We start from the raw sequence: 23,677 nt of genomic DNA on the forward strand, positions 1-23,677 counted from the left end.
CCCGGTACCAAACGACTCACGGACCGGTACCGGTCCGAGGCCCGGGGGTTGGGGACCGCTGACATATATCGTCTACATAAAAGTAGCTTTTATACATACAGTATTGTATTGAGGAGCACATGAACAAAGAATTAGAAAAACTTATTGGTTCCAGTTTGAAAATGGTGTTGTATTGGAGATGGATTGGACTCCCTCCTTGGAAATGGGAGGAGGGAGCATGGTAATTTGAGCTGAATGTGGAGCACAGTCAGGATGTTCTCCATAGCTTATAAAAGATGGTCGAAACATTGAGCATTGGTTTCTGGAGTCCTGTTTTTGCATATTGTTAACAGAAACCTGGATGTGATGTGAAGAGCTGGGTCTGACTGTGAGATCACGCAGTCATTAGCCAACGACTTCTGATTTAAAAGGCATATATAGTCAAACATAGTATGAGCTAAAATGAGTGACTGAGTGTTACGCCCCACTTAAGAACGAAGTGTCGACTGGAGTGAGGGGTAACACAAAGTGAAAGGGAACACATGAACTAGATACAAGATTTATTGCCTAAAACTACTACAGTACAAAAACACAGGGAAGCTCTTTTCTTCAGGGTCTCCAAGGCCAAAACAATAAACAAAACACCCCCCTTTAGCTAGAAATCAAAACCAAGTACTCACTAACCGAAAACAAAATACAATGGCTGAGCTCCCTGTCTAACCAAACCAGGAGAAAACAGTTGAAACAAAAATGGCAGAGAACCCCTACCTGCTTCCACAATGACAAACTAATTATCACAATAAGGGCACACCTTCGCTCACAATAAAAGAAAGAAAAACCAAAGTTCACAGAGGGTAAGTTCTCACACACATACACACAAAGGCCCGCTGCCCAAAACTCTACAGCTCACAGCTCTGGCAAACATGGGGAAAAATGGCAGGGGGTGTGGCAGTTTAGGATGGCAGACTATATGCCGTGGCTGACGAGCTGGAACACACCTCAGCTGCGGCTCATGAGGCAGACCTGCAACACAAGAAAAGGAGAAAAACAACTCTTCGACAGAGGGAGAACCACTAGAGGTCAGCGACCGTAACACTGAGCTCATAAACTTAGCAGCAAATTGTTTACTGGGTTGTTTTCCCTTATACTTTCACGAGGACGGGATGTCTTTAAGGCACTTCTGCACTGGCTTCATTTTTCCAACCTGGAAGCTATGCCTGTGTTTTATGCTGTGTGGTGTACTTACGCTGGGTATTGTTGCTGTGTAACATGCCTGGGCACGACTGCCGTCTCCACGCTGTCCACCCTGTGGTCTAAGCCGGAGTACGCTTCAGTTTGACTGAGCATCTCAGTTCCCCTCACCCTCTTCTCTGCACATAAATATTTTTTCAAAGCGCACTAGCAAATTTAGTAACATTTTTTAAACCAATCCTCTTTGGAGTTTTGTGCTTGAGCATGATCACTGATCATGCTTTAGTCTGGGTGTGTCATTCCCAAGTCCAACTAAAACATCTGAGCTCGCTTCTTCAAGCAAGGGCACAGTTCATTTGTGCCCAGGAACATGTGTCGAGGAGCGTGTCAGGCTACATTTCACTGTGTGTTATACTTGTATAACTATGCATGTGACAAATAAAGAACCTTGAACCTTGAACAGTATACCGCAAACAAGTAAAACAAGCTCAAGTTTGAGGGTCAAACACGCTCAGGAACATTACAGCTCATCAAGTTTGAGTGCACCCTAAGTGTGGTGTTGTAGTAGATGTGGGAACACACAAGAGAATGGAGTCTGACACTAAGCAAAAGATTCAAACTTTGACTGAGCTGGTGGATGATGAGAAGATGACTCTATGCACAATAGGGCTGGATTAGTTACAGAACAAAACACGAAGAACTAACCAGATCAAACTCAGCAGCATAGTCTAATAATCTGCAGAGCTGGAGTAGATATACTGCAGTTAATGAGCCACAGGTGCGTTTAGTGGAGATGGACAGCTCTTGATTGGAGTTGGGAGAACAGAGAAAAAGAGGAAGAAATTATTGCACAAACACTTACCTTTCTTTTTAGTTTTCAGTTTGTACGTAATCAGTTCTTTTCGTCTACTGGCATCTTTGTCCCTTGCACCTCAGATGCATGGACACACTTGTTCATTCTTGCTCATACCTCTGCAATTAAACTTACCTCTCTCCCCGTTTTGCTCTCCTCCAGGTGCATCCTAGGAATTGAGTCATCGTTGAAGATGGCCCACTGAGATAAAGATCCAGGTCGCAGGCAGCAGAAAGGCAGGGAAGTGAGGAGGCGAAGAGGTACAAAATAAACAAGAGAGAAAAATCAGGATACACTGGATATGACAGATGGGGAAAAGGAGCAGGAAACAAGAGGGGATGAATAATACAAAGGAAACAAGAGGAGGAAACAGACATATACACCCAAGGTCTGGGAGTTATACATATTGTGGCTTCGTCAACACCCTACGCTGTAAGTGCTACAAGACAGTTTAATAGATATGTTTGATTTCCCTTAATTTTTTCAGCAACTTTAAAAGGGACAAATTTCAAATAAACAAATAAATTTTGCTTTGAGACAATACTTCAAGCAGTGTGCAGCATCCTTTAGTAGTCTAAGCAATTAGGATGAATGACTATGGATGCAAGCTGTTTTGTTCTTCCACCTTTGATGAGAGTGTATCAGGTTTGCTAGCCAATCCAAAGATAGCACTACACTGAGATATAAAGGAAGGTGAAGTGTACGTGTGTGTGTGTGTGTGTGTGTGTGTGTGTGTGTAGCTCTGTAACCCTTGTTATTTCCTCTCTCCTCCCAGGAGGCTCAGTTCCTATTTCAATTAATCTCTAATCAAAGTGAGAGCAGCAAACATGATCTGATTTGGTCTCTTCGCATAGGGATGCTCTAATCAGTTTTCCCCCCATCAAACAGGATTTGGAAACAGGCCAGAGGACACGTATCTCCTCTTTTGTTCAGACTGTCCTTTGAGATTATTTGAACGTACTGTAATGTCTCCTACTCAGCCACGCCCACTGCGCCTTGCAGAGGGCGGTGTCACCATGTATAGTTAAGCAACGTAAACTTAAATCCAAGGTGACAGAGAACACTGGCTGCGTTATTTGTCCCGAAGCAAGTTGGTGGCTCTTGAGTTCATACAGCACCAGGCAAAGGAGGACTAATACTGACTGCACAATGTCTGAGGAGAGAGGGACCTGTAAACAAAATCTGATATATTATTCACACCTTGGCAAAAAAAAAAACCCCGAATCTACGGGTGCCTGGTGTTGTGATATGTAGTGACACCTCACATCTGCTAGCTAATGAGTCCGACTGCAACAGGGCCACCTCATCAAGGGCATCAGTTGTTGCCCCACTGTGGGACAAGAGACGAAACTATGCAGCCTTAAGGCCGAGATCCTGCTGCAATAAAGAACAACAAGCAGCTGCAAAGCACCGGGAGAGCACTTAGATCAATCCATTAAGAGCCTGAGACGCAGCACGGGTGAGGAAATAAACACAGTGTACAGAGGAAAGTGGAGTACAAGAAGGAATTAAAAGTAAACTGAAACAGACACACAGGAGGGGAGGAGGAAGCAATGAAGAATACAAGGCGAAACAGAAAAGAAGCAGGGCTTAATAGGGCTACCACAAGATTCGGCATAAATATGCCGGCATGTTAATTAACCTACTCCTTATAATATTTTCCTAAGCAACCACATTTTTGAAGTAATATTTCCTCAAGGACATGGAGTGAGGACACAGGAGGCACTTCTATTGTGACAGGAATTATACGAGAAAATATGAAATAATGCGACGGTTGCGAGCGGCACACTAAAATGACAAGAGAGTATCTGTTGGTGTCTGTGGACACTGTCTCACAAATTACATTGACCTGAGGTTAATTTGGTAGTTCAGTGCCCCCTAGAGGTTACTACCATATTTCAGCAGTTTAATAATCCATGCTCTGCAACCGTGGTTCTACAGTATGAATAACTTTTCTCATTTTGTTAGAAGACTTTGACATATAAATGTCACAACAATGTCAGATATTTACTTTGCAGTATTGCTCAACATATCCAGGTACACTGAAGCCTTGTGCAAGTGTTAAATATTTATCCGGACCATTGAATATTTATGACTAAATGTGCAACATCACAGTTATAGTTTGGAAAGAAGACACTGTCAGACCCTAGTTTCCACCTGAAAATGTCACCATAAAACTACTCATCAGTAAAGCATGGAGTTGACTTGATAAGGGCTGGTTCTGGTGGTGCAGCAGCTGTCTCTGCATTTTGATTGAAATCTTCAGTGGAAGTAGATGACACATTAGGTTTTCTTAGTGCCACGCAACTGATGAACACGTATGAAAATAATCAAAGCTGCTAAAACCTGGTGTGTACATAGAAGAACTTGCATCTCACATTAAGCAGCTGCTTAAGGTAAAAGACTGCCGGTTACTTCCTACAACCTTAACTTGAATGCAAACAGTATTTAAAAGGCACAGAATAAGCAGAAAGCCCTGAAGCGAAACAATGTAGCCAAATGCCAAAATATAAAAAATCGATGTTTTTCGACTTGTTGATTAGCTGTTTGAAGCTAGCTCCAGAATCGAGCCCCAGAGATTACAACAAAAATAAAAACATGCTTACAGATGCAAAAAACTGGTTTTGAGCTCCACAGCTAATTACCTGAAATTTCACCTGAAATTTGCACAACTAAGAAAATAGCTATTTTGACTGACAGGTACATGCCATCTTGCTCTTAGCTAATGTTACATCTGTCTATCTGTTTTCTTTATCGACTTCTTCTGTCTAGTTCAGGATTTCAGCTGTTATGGAGCAAGAGGCAGACCCTGGACCTGGAAAAGGGTTTTCACAGGTCTGACACAAAGGGACAGACAACTGAAGATAAAGCTCATGGGTTTCTCATACAGTGCTTTTCTACTCTAGTTGAGCACTCAAAGCACTTTATACAACAACTGTTTTTCACCCATTCACACACACACAACCGTGTAAGCATTTATTGCTACATCTAAGTATCTATTAAACATTTCTATTGAACACATTGGGAGCAACTCAGGGCTTAGTATCTTACCCAAAGATACTTTGGTGCGCAAACTGGAGACTGAGACATAGCCACCGCATTCACCCATCGCTAGTGTGCTCTTTACAGGATTTAGGACAGGACCCCCACCCCCAGCAGCATCTAGACTCCAGGTGGGTGGTACTGTCCTAATTATTATGACTGCTGAGACTGTGAGATCCTGTTCTGCTTTGAGAGGTCATCAGAGAGTAATCACTTAACTGAATTTTGTATTAATAAGAGGAAGCCACACTCCAGCTGGCTGTTAGATTCAAACCTAGGATATTTTTTGTTCTTAGGGAACAACTCTAGCCAGTGCACCAGCCAAAGTAAATAATCTTATTTAGTGTCACAATGAATTAAGGAAGCAGCTTGCTAGCAGCTCAAGCTAGCCAGCGCTAGTGCTAGCTCTAAAATCTGGTATTAAAAATTGTCAAACTTGAGCTTTTAGTCCACATAGGTGACATCAGGGTGGCTAGTCAATCTTTTACAAAATCTTATGTCATTGAAGTGTGTTTATTGTGTAGATTTTTCATGCTCAAAGGATATACCATATGTAGGCTGACACCTATAACATTTTGAGGTTGGTAAACACGGCTTGTTCCAGAAGAGCATTAATGTTCTCCTTTTTGTGGTGGATTTTCCCTTTTTGAGTTAAAATTTTGAACTTTGAATGCACACTTTTAGATATTTACTGATATTATTAGAAATTAGCCTGTTCAGGTGTATAAGAAAAAAATACCGTCCTAATTTGATCATCATACACTCGTTATACCTGACCATGTTTTTTTAATTTTATTTTCATTAGTACACCAGCAAACAGCAAATAAACACAAGGTTCAGAGAAAAGTTCAAGGAGCATCAAGTGTTGAACATTTTATGGTGAATTTACCTTTAAGCACAGAGTCCGACGTGAGCACACAAACAAGCATTGTTCAACTTGTGGATCTTGTGAGTGGTTGTGTGCAGCAAAGTGTACTCACCTCTCAGAAAGTGCAATGGAAAACAAAAACGCCCACTTCACTCCACTCTCAAAACATGAAGCATGGAGGGAGTGCAAGTAACGTGAGCACCTCTTTTATCAAACCCCAGTTGGCCACCGGTGGGTGGGCATCACTGTCAAAAGGCCAATTAACAAGAAGCCCATTGTGAGCACCACAGAGCAGCACAGGAGAGACTAACCATTAGCAGAGATTCATCATTAGGAAATAATGGGACCAGAACAGGAAACACATCCTCATCTCCTCAAGAACTGTGAGACATGAAGGCTATTTCCAGTTACAGAAATTAAATTTTTTTATTTTGCTCAGAAAGTTTTACAAATTAAGTTTTGTAGCTGTATGTGCAGGCATTGCTTCTGAAAACATCTCAATTACCAGAACAGTGTTCAGAAATCAGTCAGAGCATCTGCTTGATCTCTACGTGCAGCAGGAACTGAGGCGTGTCCCCCATTGCTACTTGTCTTCAACTGCACATGTCAATAATGAAGAAAGATCTTGAAGCTCAGACATGAATACAGACAGGAGGAGAAGCAGGAATATTTCCTGCAGTGAGCAATCAATACAGCACAGAAAATAGCTGAAGAGAACAGAGATGGGATCTTGTGTTCAGGAGCAGGCAGGGATTTTTTTTCTTGTCTAGGATATATAGTATAGGGTCTAGGAGATTATAGTGAGTCTTTCAGTTACTGTATGTATTCAATGTACATTTTGACACAGCTGCCTGTAAGAATAGTTTGTGAACTCTTTTTCAGAACTTGAATTTATAAATGAATTTATACTTTCTATTGAATTTTAGATGCTTATTGATACTGTGAAAACTGACTTACAGTACGGTTTTTTTTCCGTTTAATATAATTCTCCAGTTATGTCCAGCTTGGCAGGAAGTCAGTGAGGTTGTGTGTCTTTATAGGACTCACACCTGATAGTCAGAGGATGATGCGATCTGTGTTAAATTAGGAGTCAGCAGCATTTGATCTGATGAAAGGGACAAAAACTTTAACCTAACCGACTCCCATGCTATGAATCTGCTCACCATATTTATTCAAAAAAGTCTTACTAATTCATTCAAGTGGAATCTTGCAAATGTCAACCACCTGGTCCCACAGCCCTGAAAAAATGATTGAACCGGTTGGCTTTGCTTTAGGTTCACTTCAGACTGAGCCTTTTCAGTTATTGCATGTGTGTGTGTGTGTGCGTGCGTGCGTGCGTGCGTGCGTGCGTGTGTGTGTGTGTGTGTGTGTGTGTGTGCGCTCGCGCGAGTGTGTATCTTCGACGGTCCTTTGAAAGTCCTCAGGGTCAAGGTTGCATGTTTTGCCTCTCAGGACACAGACTGATAAAGAGGCTTTGTAGTGTTTAATGTCTATTCAACTCGTGACCCCGATCACCCCCAGCCTTCTCAGAGGAGACCCACTCATGAACATCCTCAGGAGTACCAGTGAAGAGTCTGTACCAGCTATAGCATAGAGCTTTAAATCACAAATACAAGCCGATGCAGTCTTTACTAGGGATGGGAATTGATAAGATTTTCACGATTCCGATTCCATTTTCGATTCTGTTTAACGATTCGATTCTTTATCGATTCTTTATCGATTCTTTTTTTTTTAAAAGGAGAACACTAAGTTCGATTAGCTTAGAACTTTATTTTATATCTTCTCTTTGAACAAAAATAGAAATTTAGGAGTAACATGGCCTTACAAACCCAACAGTGAGATCTTAAGAGATCCACAGCCTACGGCTCTTCAATGGGGTGTCACAGGGTCCCCAGGAAAAAAAATTGTAAATGTAAAATAATAAAATAAATATTCTTCTGTAGCAATAACAAAGTATAACATAAATTATTCTGTAGCAATTACACAAGAATATCCAGTAATGTCCCTGCCTACAATTAAACACGTTCACTTACCGAAAATCAGGGGCATCTGCTGTGGCAAATGGGTGCAAGCCTTTTACCACAAACTTAGTCACTGCTCGGTGACATTCGTCTATCCTGGCCTGAAAGGAGACGCTACCGGTAGACTGCAGCGAGAACTGCCAGCATCTGAGCCAGACTCTGTCTCTCTCATCATGGTCACCTAAATGCACAGTAATGGCAGGTTTTGTAATAAGGCAGATCGCGCTAACATAATATGCACTGTTAGTTGATTATTTACCTGCCGCATTAACGGGAGAGGACGTGCAAACGTTACCGCTGCTGCTGGGTTGAGATTCACGAGTCCGGAGCGGAATTAAAAACACGACATTCATTTAAGGTCATCACGTGTTTTGTGAGCAAATGCTTTTGCATAGTCGTAGTGTTTCCTCCCTTAAATGAAATATCTACTTTGCAAGTATTGCAAGTTGCCCTGTTGTCATCCGTTCTCGTAAAGTATAATCAAACTTTTGAGCGTTTGAGCCGCTTAGGCGCCGTGTTTCCTGCCAGGTAAATGACGCTCTGCAGCGTGGTGACGTCATTCGGGGCGACTGGAATCGATAAGGGAATCGTTTGCAAAAATGGCAAACAATTCCAAGGAATTGAAACAGTGGGAACCGGTTCTCAACAAGAACCGGTTTTCAATACCCATCCCTAGTCTTTACTATGCACATACAGTCCTTTCTGTCTGACATTTGTTGTTTTAAATCTGCTCTTCTTCTTTCGTGTTTCACTTTCTGTCTCTCATACTTTTACTCTGTGCTCGTTTCACTCGTCTACTCAGTCATTCTCTTGTTTCTTTTATTTCTTTTAGTTTTATGAATCTGCCTTTTCATACACATACACACAGTTTTTTCTTTCTTTCTATTTTTCTCTGCAGCTTAGTGTCTGTCATACTTTGTCAGGAATATAACCAGCCAAGGTCAGTCACAGTGATCAGCTGCCAATCATCCCGGCATACATGCAGTGATTAGAGAGGGTGATGAGGTGTGTGTGCATAAGTCTGTGCTTGAACGGGGAGGGGGTTACATGGGTGTGTGTGCGGGTGAGGTCTACCGGTGCGAGGCCTAAAAAGATGAATAAAGGTGCGAAATGCTAGTAGGGGTGACCTTGTTACACACCAGCAGCAACATCTGAGTGGCTCTGAAGTGAAAGAGCTCGTGAGAGGAAAGAAAGTGAGCACAGAAGTCTGGGACGGGTCTAGCTTGAAAGAAGAAAGAAAGAAAGAAAGAAAGAAAGAAAGAAAGAAAGAAAGAAAGAGATCAGAAAAACAGTCTCCCAGCTGTTTCAGGAAAGTTTGGGGAAAGTTTTACATCTGGGAACTATAAATACACTCGCCCAGTGCAAAAATTACCACAAATGAACATATTCCTGTCATCACGCAAAAACCTCCACTGCAGTTCCACCATTCTTCTGAAAGCACTTCTGCTCAATGATCGAAGTAAATATCTCTAAAAAGTCAGCGTTTGAAGATTTCCTGAGCATAAGCAAGAGCATAAAATAGAAGAGAACCTCCGAACCTCAATTAGCGGTTGCTTTGCAACAGCGCCCATTGTTTTTGCCCATACTGTGTTTTGAAAGGCAGTTCATAGCTTTTCATGGTATATGGCTCAGATGCATTGGAGTTTAAAATGAAGTCATAGGGTGCTCGAGAGGTGCAAATTAGCGTCTCTTTCACACACTTCTACTGCGGCACCTCATTACTGCCTGTCTTTACTGCATTCAAGCCTCTGTGGAGTTTACATATACACCATGTTAGACAAGAAGGCACGAAAGCTCTTTATATCTTTTGCTCTCTCCTCTTCACACACATAAACACACACGGACGCCCACAAAGAAGAATCAGCTGTCGAGGGACGTTACAGTGGATAACAGTGTTAACACAAGTAATTGCCTTCCTGCTCGGGAGCTTGTGTGAGTGTTAATCCAGCTTGACAAAGTTTGTTTTTCATTGCGGGATTCGGAGCATGGCGTTTTATCTGCGCCCGTGGTTTCTACGCCGCTTTTGCGTTTTGTTTTAAGGCTCATTGGAATACAGAGAGCAATTCATTCTTTAAAAAACAGATAAAATAAAAAAATGAAGGGACTTTATCATCTACACCCCAAAAAAGCCTTCTGATGTTGAGACAGATTCTCCTTCTAGTGTGTGAGATAAGGAGTATAGTGAACCTTTTTTTAAAAAAGCAAAAAAAAAAACATACCCAAATCTCATCAAATAAATACATTATCCTATTTCCCTGTTGGAAGCAGAATGTGGTGGAATTGCGATGCCTACAGCACCTGCAAGGTTTCTTATCTTTTATCTTCGTGATAAGATGAAACATTTTCTCATTTCCTTTGTTTTACATTTCACACATTGGAGGAAAGGTGATCTCCCTCCTGGAGGTGTGAGTATCCATGTTAAGTAGCCTGTTGCTGACAGGAAAGATGTCATTCATTATGAAAAACGCCTAATGAGATCTTTCCTGATACCACCGTGCGATCTGAAATCAGACTCTCCTGCCTCTAAATTATTAATAGCAATATTAAATATTTAAGATATGAATAAAGACTGAGTTGACAAAGCAATTAGATATTGACTGACCTTTTCAGTGTGTTTAGTATTCTGTGTCACTCACTAAAGACTCATTTCACAGCCACACTGAGCGGCGTGAGAGGAAGCATTGGTTAAAAAAAGAAAAAAACTGCTGCAAATCTCTTGCAATCAATCAGTGCCCGAGGAGTCCAGGGGGCAGTCTTGAAAGTTTTCACGTGTTAAGCTAAAGCTTATGCAACAAGTCGTGGTGGCATGAGCTGGAGCTGTGCTGCCCCTGTGAAAAGTAACAGCGAGGACCGTTTCTGCACGGCTGAAGTGGAAAGGACAGCGGCAGGTAATTTTGATCAAGAGCACTCTCAACAAAAATTTCAGAGCACCTCGGTGCGAGAGGCGAGAGAGAAAATGCCAAGCTCATTATTTCACATGTCTTTATGTGGCTTAATCCATAAGACGATCATAATGGTGTGAATTCCATCAAGGCGTAGCTTATTAGAGGTTGTAGTACCAGGAAAGTGAAAATAACACATCTATGCAAGGATTCTTTTTTCCCTTCAGATTCATAAGAAATTCTTTGAAGAAGTTTCTAAAATAAACCCGCTACATACACATGCAGCTGGACATTATATCATAGTGAGAAGTAGCACAGAAATCTGTCCCTTTAGCTCAGGGTATAACAGGAATTCTTGTAATCATGAATAATGTAATAGACGACACCTGCAGTCAAACAAAGGTGAATCGTGGTCATTCAAGCCAAGGCTACTGAGCCTTTCCAAAGCATTGACTGATGGGCATGCAGACACAGGAAGCAATTAGATTGGCAGCTCTCCAATTTGCTGTTCCGTCGCAATTTCAGTGAAGCCCCCTCCACCCTTTAAACGAGAGCTACGGTGGGGAGAAAATAGCAAAACCTCCAGTGATGACTCAAAGTCACGCTGGTTTGATTCTGTAATGCTTTAGGTGGGCTCAAGTTAGAATCAAAGACATCCTATTGTTTAGTAGCTATGCGGTTATGACAGAACACAAGCCTCCACCTTTTTATTTATAAAAAGAACAAAGAGAACTGTTACTGAAGTTCTCTCCAGTATGTTGGCTAAAAGATAGCAGTCCACCCTTTAAGTGCAGTACTGCACATAGAGCATAAAAGTCACTCAGCTTCTCAGCTGATGCTGTGGTTTGCACTAAAGCACTGTCTCAATGGAGAACAGCTTAAGGGGGATGAAGTGGATGGGTCTTAAAGGCTCCCCAGAGAGTTCCTCAAGGTCCACATGTTGGTTCATACTGAGTGGGGGCTGCATGTGTCACTGATCCGAACCACGTGAACCTGAGGTGAGTTTCAGAAGAGGAAGACTTCCTATAGACAAGAGGAGATTTGTAATGCTTGGAGCTCTTTGGGGTTTTTTGAGTGCTTTGTAAACTGGTTGTGCTAAGGTAAGTTACCATACATACATACATGTAAATGACATAGGAGCAAGCACCAGGAGCACTCTTGTTGAATCATCATAGAAGCAACAATAGAGAAAAAGCATTTCTTCATTGTGAAATATAAGAGACGATGTTATTTTCTTGATGCGTTCGCTTATTGAAAACTCTTGCACATGTTGTCGATACACAAGCATCGAGCTTGTTCTTAAAAGTTTTTAAATTACATAATTTAATTTTAAATTTACAGCAGGAAATCTAAAAGCAGTCATTGACTTTTTATAGACATGTTGGTAGCCTGAGGAGATGCTAGGCTTTATTAGAAAACTCCAAGCAGCATTATTAGATGTTATTTATAAATGCAAAATTCCCTAAGGTAATAAGGTTTTTATGGATTTCTGTGCATTACTTTTTTGAAATAATGACATGAATAATATACCTGTGAAAGTGGGAGAGTCTCACACTCACACACATCCATAAATACATAGCATGTGAAAGTACAAAAGGCCAGTGCCACTAGTGGCTAATTAGTGACTTGCCTCAATAGTCGTCTACTCTCCGTCTCTGGCCCCACTTATTACTCCTCACAGGACCACACCAAGGTTGAGTCTCTCTGTCCATGTTTCTCTTCTACATTTCTCACTCCACTTAATAATGCAATGTATGAAGGGAGGTTGAATGTCAGTGTTCTAATATTCTTCTGATTTTCTTTTGATTTCTCAATTTATTTGCAAATTGAAGACAATTTTGCAGAAGTCTGGCCACCTAAACTTGAGTTGGCTTCTGTGATTCTTGTTTTCGTGTATTTTAAAGTGTATTAGAATCACAGAAGAGCTTTGTTTTGCCCTGTAGTTGTGTGGCTTACAATAACTTCAGTCTCTTTACTTTTGGCTATCTGACCCTCCCAGCGGCTCTGAGGAAGTGGAGTTGGGTGACTGTACACAGACGAAAGCTACACTGAAACACCTTAATAACATTTTGAATCTTAGGTCTGGATCCTGTGGGATGAAAGCATCTAACTCAATTAACCCAAGAGTGGCCCTCACTAATTGCTCCAATTACACAAACTGGCTTTGTTGCTACAGCTAGCTTCAAGCCTTTTGGCAAGTATATGCCGCTCCTATAAGTGCAAATTTGCAGCTATTTATTTAGGAAGTATTTTCAAACAATGATTGAAAAATGTTTAAATTAAAGTAATTTAGGGCGGGATTGCACCAATTTCTTTGCTGTCTGATTGGGCAGAAGGAAGCAAGCTGAGATGACTCAGTTTAGCAATAGAATAAACTGCTCAAGTATTTTTCTTTGAAACAGGAACTATTATGTTGTTTTACAGCAACATGGGTTTTTTTTGGAGGGGGGACGGTGTGTTCACACCCAACGCGATAGACGCGAACAGAGCATCAGGTTTACATGTAAAGTCAATGAAAAGCGCGATGACACATGATTCCGGGTCCCACGAAAATTCGGAAGTAGATTAGCATCGCGAAAACGCATAAAACGCGCGTCAGTGTAGCGCGTCTGGTGCGTTTGACTCGCGAATAAAACCAGGCGTCAGTGTTTGTGTTGCATTTTGTGCATACGCGCGTATCGCATCTACCGCTCGAGTTGGAAAAATCTGAACTCCAGCGTCAATTCGCACTGCAACAACCAATCAGGAGCCTGGTGACGTGGCTCTGACCTAGGTCAAAGGGGCAGATCCAGCCAAAGCCCTTCATACTTCATTCAATATGGAGGAAAGGCTAATCAACGACAACCCAGAGCTGTACGACACCAGCTGCTTTCTGTACTGAGACAAGAATATAAAGGACCGAACTCGGAGGAAGATATGTGAAGAGATCGGGCAATCTGGTAGGTTCATCCATTTCTCTTTTGAAAGTTTTCACTGACCTGGGGAAGCCGCACAAAAACTAGCAAGCCACCGCTATTTACCCACTGATGTACAAATACCGTTCTGTAGTGATGGCCAAATGAAGCTTTCCGAAGCACTGAAGCTTGTATTGAAAAACGGTTCATTACTCGAAGCTTTTCAACACAGTCCTCTCCGGTGACATCTGGTGGTGAAAATTTTGAAGAGCAGCTTGAATCTGCAAAATAAAACGGACTGCTCAATTATCACTGCTCACTCAAGAGTGGAGTTCTCTCTGATATTGGGCCACCGTTCCGTTGCTTTGAACATGTAATTGGTTTTCTTTTCTCGATTGGGGGGCTGAAAAAAATGTAATGCGTATTTGCGTAATACATTTTGATCAATAAACTTTCCCTATTTAAACATGCACTATGGTGGCCTTTCTTTGCTCATAACTCCTTGATGTTGGTAAATACAATAAGTGAGCAATATATATAATATACATATGATAATGCACAGCACATTATGGAGTATGCCCCTGCTGTGAAGTCCTGCCTCCATCTACTTGTCGTTTAATCACTGGACAGCTGGACAGGTTCATACAAAATATTAGATGAGGCCAATTGTCCTATACATATTTTTGACCTAGGGGTGGGATTGATTGTGAACTGGAAAGGGAAAATGCTTAGGGGGCTGAGTACGGCTGCATCGTCACTGATTTGTAGAATCATTTTGATTCGATACAGGATCCGATTCAATTTGATTGGAATCTGGAAAGTTTTGCCTCAGTCAGAAATATTACAATTCTGATCATTTAACAGTATATATCCATAATTTCGTATCTATTAAAAGAAAGCTGACACATGTGAGACTTAATTAGAGATGTAAACAGAGAGTTATGAAACCTGCAGCTGCAGAAGCCAGCGGGGAAAAAAAGAGGCAAACACAGCGCGGACCCGCCGACACATCAAAATCTGACTCTGACGCGTCGGGTCCGCGCTCTGTGTTTACGTTTGTATGCAGAATCCGTAAACCTGCTCCCAGTTACTGTTTTAGCTGTTTGGTGTTTGACGACATGTTGTGAGGTTTAACCTGAGATGCTGGCGTTTCAGGCATAATAACGTTAATTTACAAATCGACACGGGATTTTAATGAATCAAGATCACTTTATTCAATTTAGCATGGATTGTAATCAGAAAAGCGATAATCAAAACCCACCCCTAATCAAGAACTTGCAAAGTAAAAACATGCTCTATGTCAGGTAGCCCTTTTGTTATTTACATTTAAAAAGAGGATTAGTGTTACTGTGCACTGGCTGAGTCTGTTTCTTTTCTTAGAAATAGTTTCTCCTGCCCTGGAGAAAATCCACTTGCATGGAACAGAAGAGGCTGTGGAGTGCAGGAACCACACTGCAAGTTGGTAGATATGCAGGTATTCCTGGGTCCTGCAGACTATCACCTAAAAACAATAAACAAAATGATTTTCTAAACTGTGTAGCAATGTCATGTACGTATAGTGCCAAATACATTTTTGTAGTCTTCATCAGCTTTAATTCACATGGAAGTGTTCCTACAGTCATATGCTGTAATGATATTTACATTATGAAAACATGATTTTGGACATTTCAAGTTTTTCACTTCGGCAGATAAAATAAATTGAGCAAAATCAACTCAAAATATTCCCACACACCAGACCGTCCTCTTCCTCGCTGGCTCCATATCTGTCAGTGGAATGATCACCTCTTCGCTCTCTGTCACCATCAACGCACTCCACGAATCCCGTGGATGATTCACTTCCTTATATCCGTTTGAATCAGGTACCGAAGCAGTTACGTGCGTAATGAAGCTTCGGACGTCACTGGTCACGTGACTTTTGCCAAACGAAGCAAGCCTCGACACAGTGCTTCTGAACCAGTGTGTTGTTTTTTTCGACACACGCTCCGGAGCGTCAGCTTCAAGCGGGCCATCACTACCGTTCTGCTTTTATTCATGTTGTCGTATATGAATATATTTTGTTTATTAATAAACAGCACACAGTGGTCCCGCTCATCCGTCACTGCTTCGCTTTTTCGCTGATTTTTTTATTACAGTACAGCATTGCATTCTGCAGCCTGATTGACAAATCTCCTTCGTGTCGTGTCTCCTGCGCTTGCCAAATTTATCATGTTTGGTTTTGATAACCATCACGTCCAATAGAAAAAAAACAGCACAAAAACACCCATAACTATGAGCCTCATTCAGAAATAGACACCTGCACCGTGAGGGGAAAAAGGCGCACGAAAGTGGCAGGCAGATGAAGACAAAACGCAGCATAATAATACTTTTACGTTTTGCAATCTACAAAGGTTTGCACTTTGAGAATCAACTTGTGAGAACTGTGACTAATGTTCATGTGTGGGGAAAAAAGTGTATAAAGTGCGTGGCCAGGGGCTAGTTATTCAGAGATCCCCTGCTGCAATAAAAGAGGGACCACTGTATATACTTTCTCTATGACTATTGTTTTCAACCTGTTAACATTTAATATTATCTTGATAGAGCCAACTGATTCTGCAGCAGAGCATCCCCTGTTGCTTCTCCTGGCTACCCAGTCCCTGAGCTCCTGCTGCTGCACCCACAGGTATGTACAGCAAGCGCTGATAGCTTTGTACTCGGTGAGATTCCCTTGTGATCACCTTTACTAAATATCTACAACCAATCTGATTATATCCTGTTTTTGTTTTTTTCTCAATGTTGAAATTAAAATCTAGTAGCAGCCTTCTCATTTCTTTGTGTTTTGTGCTGTTTTACAGGCCCACAGGGGAGGACAGCTCCGAGGCAGATGAGGGACGGGTCCCAGGACGGTCCATCGGCGGTGGAGCTGGCCATCCTGGAGTCCCTGAAGAGGCCACGCCAGTCTCCAATGGAGCATTTCCTCCTCAGCCTTGTTCCTGCTCTGGAGAGCAGCTGGGTCCTTTTTATTCCTGTCTCTCTGTAAATACTTATATTTTATATATTTATGTTTAATGTTTTTCTGTTTGAGACTTTTAATATTATTTCAAATAAATTTTTATAATGACTAATGTCTCAGTTCTACTACACAGCAAATGTTGGCACACGACTTGACACATGTAGAATTTATTTCATATTATACTAATGACAAAATATACTAATACAGTGGGATGCAAAAGTTCGGGCAACCTTGTTAATAGCCATCATTTTCCTGTATAAATCGTTGGTTGTTACAATAAAAAATGTCAGTTAAATATCATACAGGAGACACACACAGTGATATTTGAGAAGTGAAAAGAAGTTTACTGGATTTACAGAAAGTGTGCAATAATTTTTTAAACAATCAAGCAGGTGCATAAATTTGGGCACCACAAAAAAAGAAATGGAATAGATATTTAGTGTATATCAATGTGTGTGTCTCCTATATGATATATGGGGTGCCTTTTTCTGGACGTGCTTCCCATCCAGAGCTGCACAGCACAGAGGAAAGTTCCAGCGCTCCTGGAATCCCTCTGTGATGGACCGCCAGTCTCCAGGTGAAGGCACAGCCATGAAGTCGTCCACTAGACAGTCCCAAATGGCCGTCGCTACCTAGGGGGTGATCGGACACACCACGGACACACCGACTCTGTAACTGAACGCTTGGTCCTGAAGGAGTCCCTGGTGGCAAGGAGCCTGGACAAAATTGTTCAAAATCAGTATTATGTGTACTGCAGTTACAAAATACATCATTCAAATTCCAAAATACTTTTGTGATGTCAGATATAAATCACAAAACTCTTACATAAAACATTTTGTAATTATAAGGATAATTACATAATATATTAGATATAATGTAAAACAGTCAGTTGTGTTTTGTTTTAACTTTAACATATCATAATTTGATTGGTAGCAACTTTCACAACTACAGTGAGCCAATCACTCATAATTCCTAAACATGTCAATCAGGTAGGAATGAAGTGAGACATTAATAGAAATAAAGAGTTGTGTGTTGACATGTAGCCCTTTCCTTGCTTAAATCATTGTTAATATTTTTGAAAAATTAACCTGTGATAAGACAGCTTATCAAGATAGAATATGCTAGATAGAACCATATAACTAAAGATGAACCAGACTGTTCACAATTTTATCTAACTCTCAGTTTTAAGAAAGGCTGGTGACCCCTGTTATAGAGTCTGACAGCTGCAAGAATTATATACAAATATTCAACTATCCCAGAATTAAACCAGGTCTAAATTTAAAAAAAAAGGAGTGAGTATCACTACAAAGATTAACCCACAGTGGGCCTCATACCACAGTTTGATATCAGCAAACACTGAGAGCATACACTGAGTATCACTAGAAATATTATAAACAGTCGTCTCCATACCACAGTTTGCTATCAGTAAACACCGACAGCATTCACTGTTAGCATACCACATCCATGTTAGCAGTCTATAAATGATAGTTTAGCATATATTAGCACAGGTATCAATAAAGGACTACCGTATTAAACACTTTTACTAACCGCATGCAGATGGACAGGCGCTCTGCAGGTGTGATTGAGCGCCTGTAGTTGGTGTCTAGGCGGGCGATGCTTGGACCAACGCGGGTCAGCAGGTCCTGAAACTGGGCGAGGGAAAGACGGTGGTACCGCTGAAAGCTGCGGTCATCCAGGTGCAGCTCCTGGAGCAAATGCTGAAACTCACCAAACTGCTCACAAATCTGGAGGACCTTATGGACCCAGGTACGGCGAGGACGTCCTTAACGCCGCTGCTCTGCTCTCCACAGTAAATAGAGAAGGAAGACTCTCTTCAAACGCTAGCTCGACAGCTGCCATCTTGCAAAGATACCGTCTGGCACAACTTCCTCCCACATTCCTCCGACATTTCCGGTTCACGCGCGTCAATTGATTTGTGTTGGACACGCGTCGAGGTGCGAATGTGCACGCGTCAAATTAGGGGCGTCTGGCGCGTTTTTGTTCACGTCTATGGCGTTCGGTGTGAACACACCGTTAGAGGACCTTTGTATGATTCACTCGTATACTGGCTCTTAATGTAGGTCCACAATTTATCTTTTGTATGAAGCTGTAGTATCAGGTAAATGTTAAGCGGTAGGAACGTTTCTGCTGGGTTGTTGTGGGGGGGGAGATGAAAAATAATAAAGGACACTCATTGGAGTAATGGCGCGGAGTCGGGGCGGTCTGCTTCTCCCCACCGCAGGGAAAAGGGTAACACCACCTGGGTCTGGGTGCAGTTTCCCCCTCCAGGGGCAAGGGTACCTAGACCCGGTTCGTAGAGTACGCTTGGGGAGTGTGATCGTGTGTACAGTGTCTCTCTATATCTGTCTCCACGTTGGTTGAGTGTTGAGTAATTACATATGAGGGTGGGAATGGATGTTTGTATCTGTGTGTGCCTGTTTGTCTGTGTCCATATGTCAGGTTGGGTATCAGACGCCACCTCTCTGGGGACATCTCAGGTCCTCCAAGGTATGGAGGCCTATCTCCCCCCACCACTTCCCCTGCCAGTGGCAGACGCCCTCAGACATCGGTGCATTGGTGGTTCTTTGTGTCCGGGGATGGGCGTCCAGGTACACACCGGCTCACTCCTTGGTGGCTGCTTATTGGGGCCTGGAGCCTGGGGCTCGCTCGGGCCACTTCGGGGGTGGGGTGCCCTCGGCCTCTCGGCCTGGGGTGTCCATGCTCACAGGTGTACACACGGGTGCTCACACACACAAACTACACCCTTTTTGGCTCCTACCTCAAAGCACACTGTGCGCTGTCGATATTACGTGCTGCACAATAATGTTTAACATTTAGTATTTACTGTTATATTCCCATACATCATCGTGATGTTGTTTATTGCTTGTTTTCTTTTTTCTTTTTCAACAGGTGATCCAGGTGATTGATATATGTAATTTTTTTGTCTGCTTATTTAGTTGGTTTTTGGTTTTTTTGCCCTTTATCCCCGTCCCTCTTCTCCGCTGTTTTTTCCCCCTCTTCCTTTCTCCCTTTTTTTTCCTCATTCAAGTCTGTCCCGTATCTAGCAAGTGAAAATAAAAAAATAAATAAAATAAACAATAAAAGGTGAATCAAATAGGCCATTACGGCAAGGCTGGGATGGTCAATTTGGTAAAGTAAATCCGTTGGGCATCTTTCTTCGCCTTTAGACAATAATTCTGATGGCAAAAGAGCCAAACGGGACAGGCAAAAAGAAAAAAAAAAGGAGTAATGGCGCGTCTCGTGTGTCTGTGGGTTATGCCTCCAGTCAAATAACATCCATAACCTCAAATAACGGAACATGGTGTCAGAAGACAACTGGAAACGTTAGTTGGGCATAAGTGAAAGGTTTCGGCGTCGGTGCCAGGTTAAAGGTCAGCCACAGAGGAGCTGCGCGAAAAGAGACGTGACGTCATGAGTCAGTTTCAAGTCACACCGCCGGAGAAGTTCACTTTTAGGTCCGACGACTGGACCAAATGGATAAAACGTTTTGACAGATTTCGCATCGCGTCTGGATTGCAGACGCAAGTGGACGAAAATCAAGTGAACGCCCTTATCTACACTATGGGCGAGGAGGCAGAGGACATATTGGTATCCCTGCACCTGACTCCCGAAGAGGCGAGCGATTATGAGGCCGTTAAAAGGAGGTTGGATGCTCACTTCGTAGCCCGAAGAAACATCATATTTGAGCGAGCGAAGTTTAACCAGCGCCAACAAGAGACGCGTGAGTCAGTCGATAACTTTCATACTGCACTGCATTGTCTGGCAGAACATTGTGGATACGGGACTTTGCATGATGAAATGGTGCGAGACAGATTTGTCGTGGGTCTGAAAGACAAACGATTGTCAGAACAGCTACAAATGGATCCAGAATTAACGCTAGAGAAAGCGCTTAAACAGAGCCCGACAAAGTGAGCTTGTAAAGAAGCAACAAGAGATGCTAAGCACTAACTTTAAAATGGATATTACCAACTCACAACTGAACCGCATCCATGCTAAACGAAACAAAAAACTGTGTGAAGTCAATGCTGCAACAGTTTCAGAGAACAGCGATACAGAGGATGAGGTCGCTTTCTTGGGTTCCCTCTCTGCGGACACCAAAGAGAGTCCATGGGTAACAGAGATACATGTGGACAAATGCAACACACTCTTTATAATCGACACCGGAGCGGATGTCACAGCAGTCCCAGAGACTTTCTACACACAGCATCAGTTGGGGAGATTGGATAAGCCCAAAAGGGTTCTGCAGAGCCCAGGAGGAACACTAGAGTGCTAGAGTGAATCATATTAGCTTAGACTCTATGGACGCTGTCAAACAAGAATTCCCCAAGCTTTTCAGTGGCTTAGGCAAAATGGAAGGGGAGTACAATTTTGTTCTGAAACCCGAGGCACAGCAGTTTTCCCTCTCGACCCCTAGGCGAATCTCTCTTCCACTCTTACCAAAGGTTAAAGAAGAGCTGAACAGGATGGAGCAGCAGGGTGTCATTTCCAAGGTGGAGGAGCCCACTGATTGGTGCGTGCCTATGATGGTGGTTCCTAAGCGCACAGGCAAGGTGAGAATATGCAGCAATCTCACTGAACTAAACAAATATGTCATGAGAGAGAAACATCCACTCCCTTCAGTAGAACACACACTAGGACAGCTTGCAGGAGCAAAAGTGTTTTCAAAGCTGGATGCCAATGCAGGATTTTGGCAGATTCCCTTATCCAGGGACTCTTCTTTGCTCACAACCTTTATTACACCTTTTGGTCGGTATTGTTATAATCGTCTGTGCTTTGGAATCTCATCAGCCCCAGAACACTTCCAGAAATGGATGGCACGCATTCTTGAGGGCTTAGAAGGAGTCCTCTGCCAGATGGATGATGTGCTCATGTGGGGGACGTCACAAGCAGAGCATGATGAGAGACTGCGACAAGCACTGGTTCGACTGCAGGAGGCTGGAGTAACATTGAACAACAAGTGTGAGTTCTCCAAGAACAGGATAAAGTTCCTGGGGCAGGTCATTGAGGCATCGGGGGTTAGCGCAGATCCTGACAAGGTGCATGCCGTGAGTTCAACATAAGTGAGGTGAGACGCTTCCTGGGCATGGTGAATCACCTAGGAAAGTTTGCTCCTCACCTGGCGGAAAAAACGCGCCCCCTAAGAGATCTGCTGAAGAAGTCCAACCTATGGTCATGGGGGCCACTGCAACAGCAGGCTTTCGACAGAGTCAAAAAAGAACTGACAACACCCCCAGGGCTTGCTCTGTATGATCCAAATGCGTATCAGCTGATTCATCTTCATATGGCTTGGGAGCAGTGCTTCTCCAGCGGCACGCCGATTTAGGGTGGAAACCAGTTGCATACGCTTCAAGAGCTCTCAGCGCTACAGAGCAGCGATATGCTCAAATTGAGAAAGAGGCCCTTGCTTCAACATGGGCCTGTGAGAGGTTTGCAGTTTCCTAATTGGGAAAACATTCCACATTGAAACAGACCACAAACCTCTGGTCTTGTTGCTTGGCTCCAAGGGCCTGGATGAGCTTCCACCTCGTATACAACGTCTACGCATGCGATTGATGAGGTTCTCTTATACCATATCTCATGTTCCTGGTAGAGACATTGCAACAGCAGATGTACTGTCCAGAGCTCCTGTATGTGACACAACTGAGGGTTTGCCGGAGGAAGAAATCAACTTGTAATTGGAGTCCGTCGTAGCAAGTCTGCCAGCCACAGAGCCACGACTCAGAGAAATCCAGACACATCAGGACAATGACAGCATTCTAAGCCAACTGAAGAACTTCTGTGTGGACGGATGGCCAGATAAGCCACAATGGTTTGCTTCTTTATGGGAGCAGAATAGTGATTCCCACATCACTCAGAGCAGACATTCTGTCTAAACTACATGAGGGACACCTAGGAATAACAAAATGTAGAGAGAGAGCTAAACAATCTGTTTGGTGGCCAGGCCTGAGCAGTGAGCTGATAAAAGTGATTGAGACCTGTGACACTTGCTGCCGTGAGCGGACTAACCACAAAGAAACCATGCTACCTACGGAGTTCCACAAAGACCGTGGGCCGTGGTTGGAACTGATCTGTTCCAGATGGAGAATAAACAGTACCTGGTCATTGTGGATTACTTTTCCAGATTCTTCGAAGTTGCCAAACTGACATCTACAACATCAGAGGCAGTGATTGAGCACTGTAAATCAATCTTTGCACGTCATGGCATACCAGAGCAGGTTCGCTCTGATAATGGACCTCAGTTTTCGTCTGATTCCCTCAAAAGATTTGCACAAGAATGGGGTTTTAGCCATGAGACATCCAGTCCCCACTTCCCTCAGAGCAACGGGGAGGCCGAGAGGGCAGTCAGGACCATCAAAAGTCTTCTTAAAAAGTCTGGCGATCCCTATCTCGCCCTTATGGCATACTGGGCCACTCCATTGGAAAATGGCTACAGCCCAACTGAGCTTCTCATGGGTAGGAGGATAAGGACAACTATTCCTGTCATCCCATCACAGCTAAATCCAAGAGGTACGGACACAGACAAGCTCAAAGCTATAGAACAATCGTACAAACGAAAACAAAGACAAAACTACAACCGCAGACACAGAGCACATGATATGCTACAGCTCAATCCTGGAGACAAAGTGTGGGTCTCAGACATGGATACTAGAGAGACAGTCGTGTCCAGTGTTGGTCAAGTTACTTTAAAAAAAGTAATCAGTAACTAATTACTGATTACTTCCCCAAAAAAGTAATCCCATTACTTTACTGATTACTTATTTTCAAAAGTAATTAATTACTTAGTTACTTAGTTACTTTTTAAAAACACGATTTACAACCTGAAGAGGTGATAAAGCGATAGATCTTTCAGCCCAATTCTACTTTTTCTGCATAATCCATCATACAAAATGTAATCAAATGGAAAAGTCTCTTTTTTTTAACTTGTTTTATCAGTTTT

General features: G+C 42.6%; 2 long non-coding RNA genes across 3 annotated transcripts in view; one reads left to right on the forward strand and one right to left on the reverse strand.

The window, feature by feature from the left end:
* Positions 1-23,677, reverse strand: part of LOC309714249 — a 239,549-nt gene that overhangs the window by 15,483 nt on the left and 200,389 nt on the right. The gene's annotated exons all lie outside the window — the stretch shown is intronic.
* LOC309713717 lies at positions 13,321-16,934 on the forward strand. Its single transcript, XR_014278654.1, has 3 exons — positions 13,321-13,775; positions 16,308-16,389; positions 16,562-16,934. It is a non-coding gene; the product is annotated as an uncharacterized lncRNA (long non-coding RNA).

This window comes from Aulonocara stuartgranti, assembly GCF_965226115.1.
Source record: "Aulonocara stuartgranti genome assembly, chromosome: 9".
In the NCBI taxonomy this organism is placed as follows: domain Eukaryota; kingdom Metazoa; phylum Chordata; class Actinopteri; order Cichliformes; family Cichlidae; genus Aulonocara; species Aulonocara stuartgranti.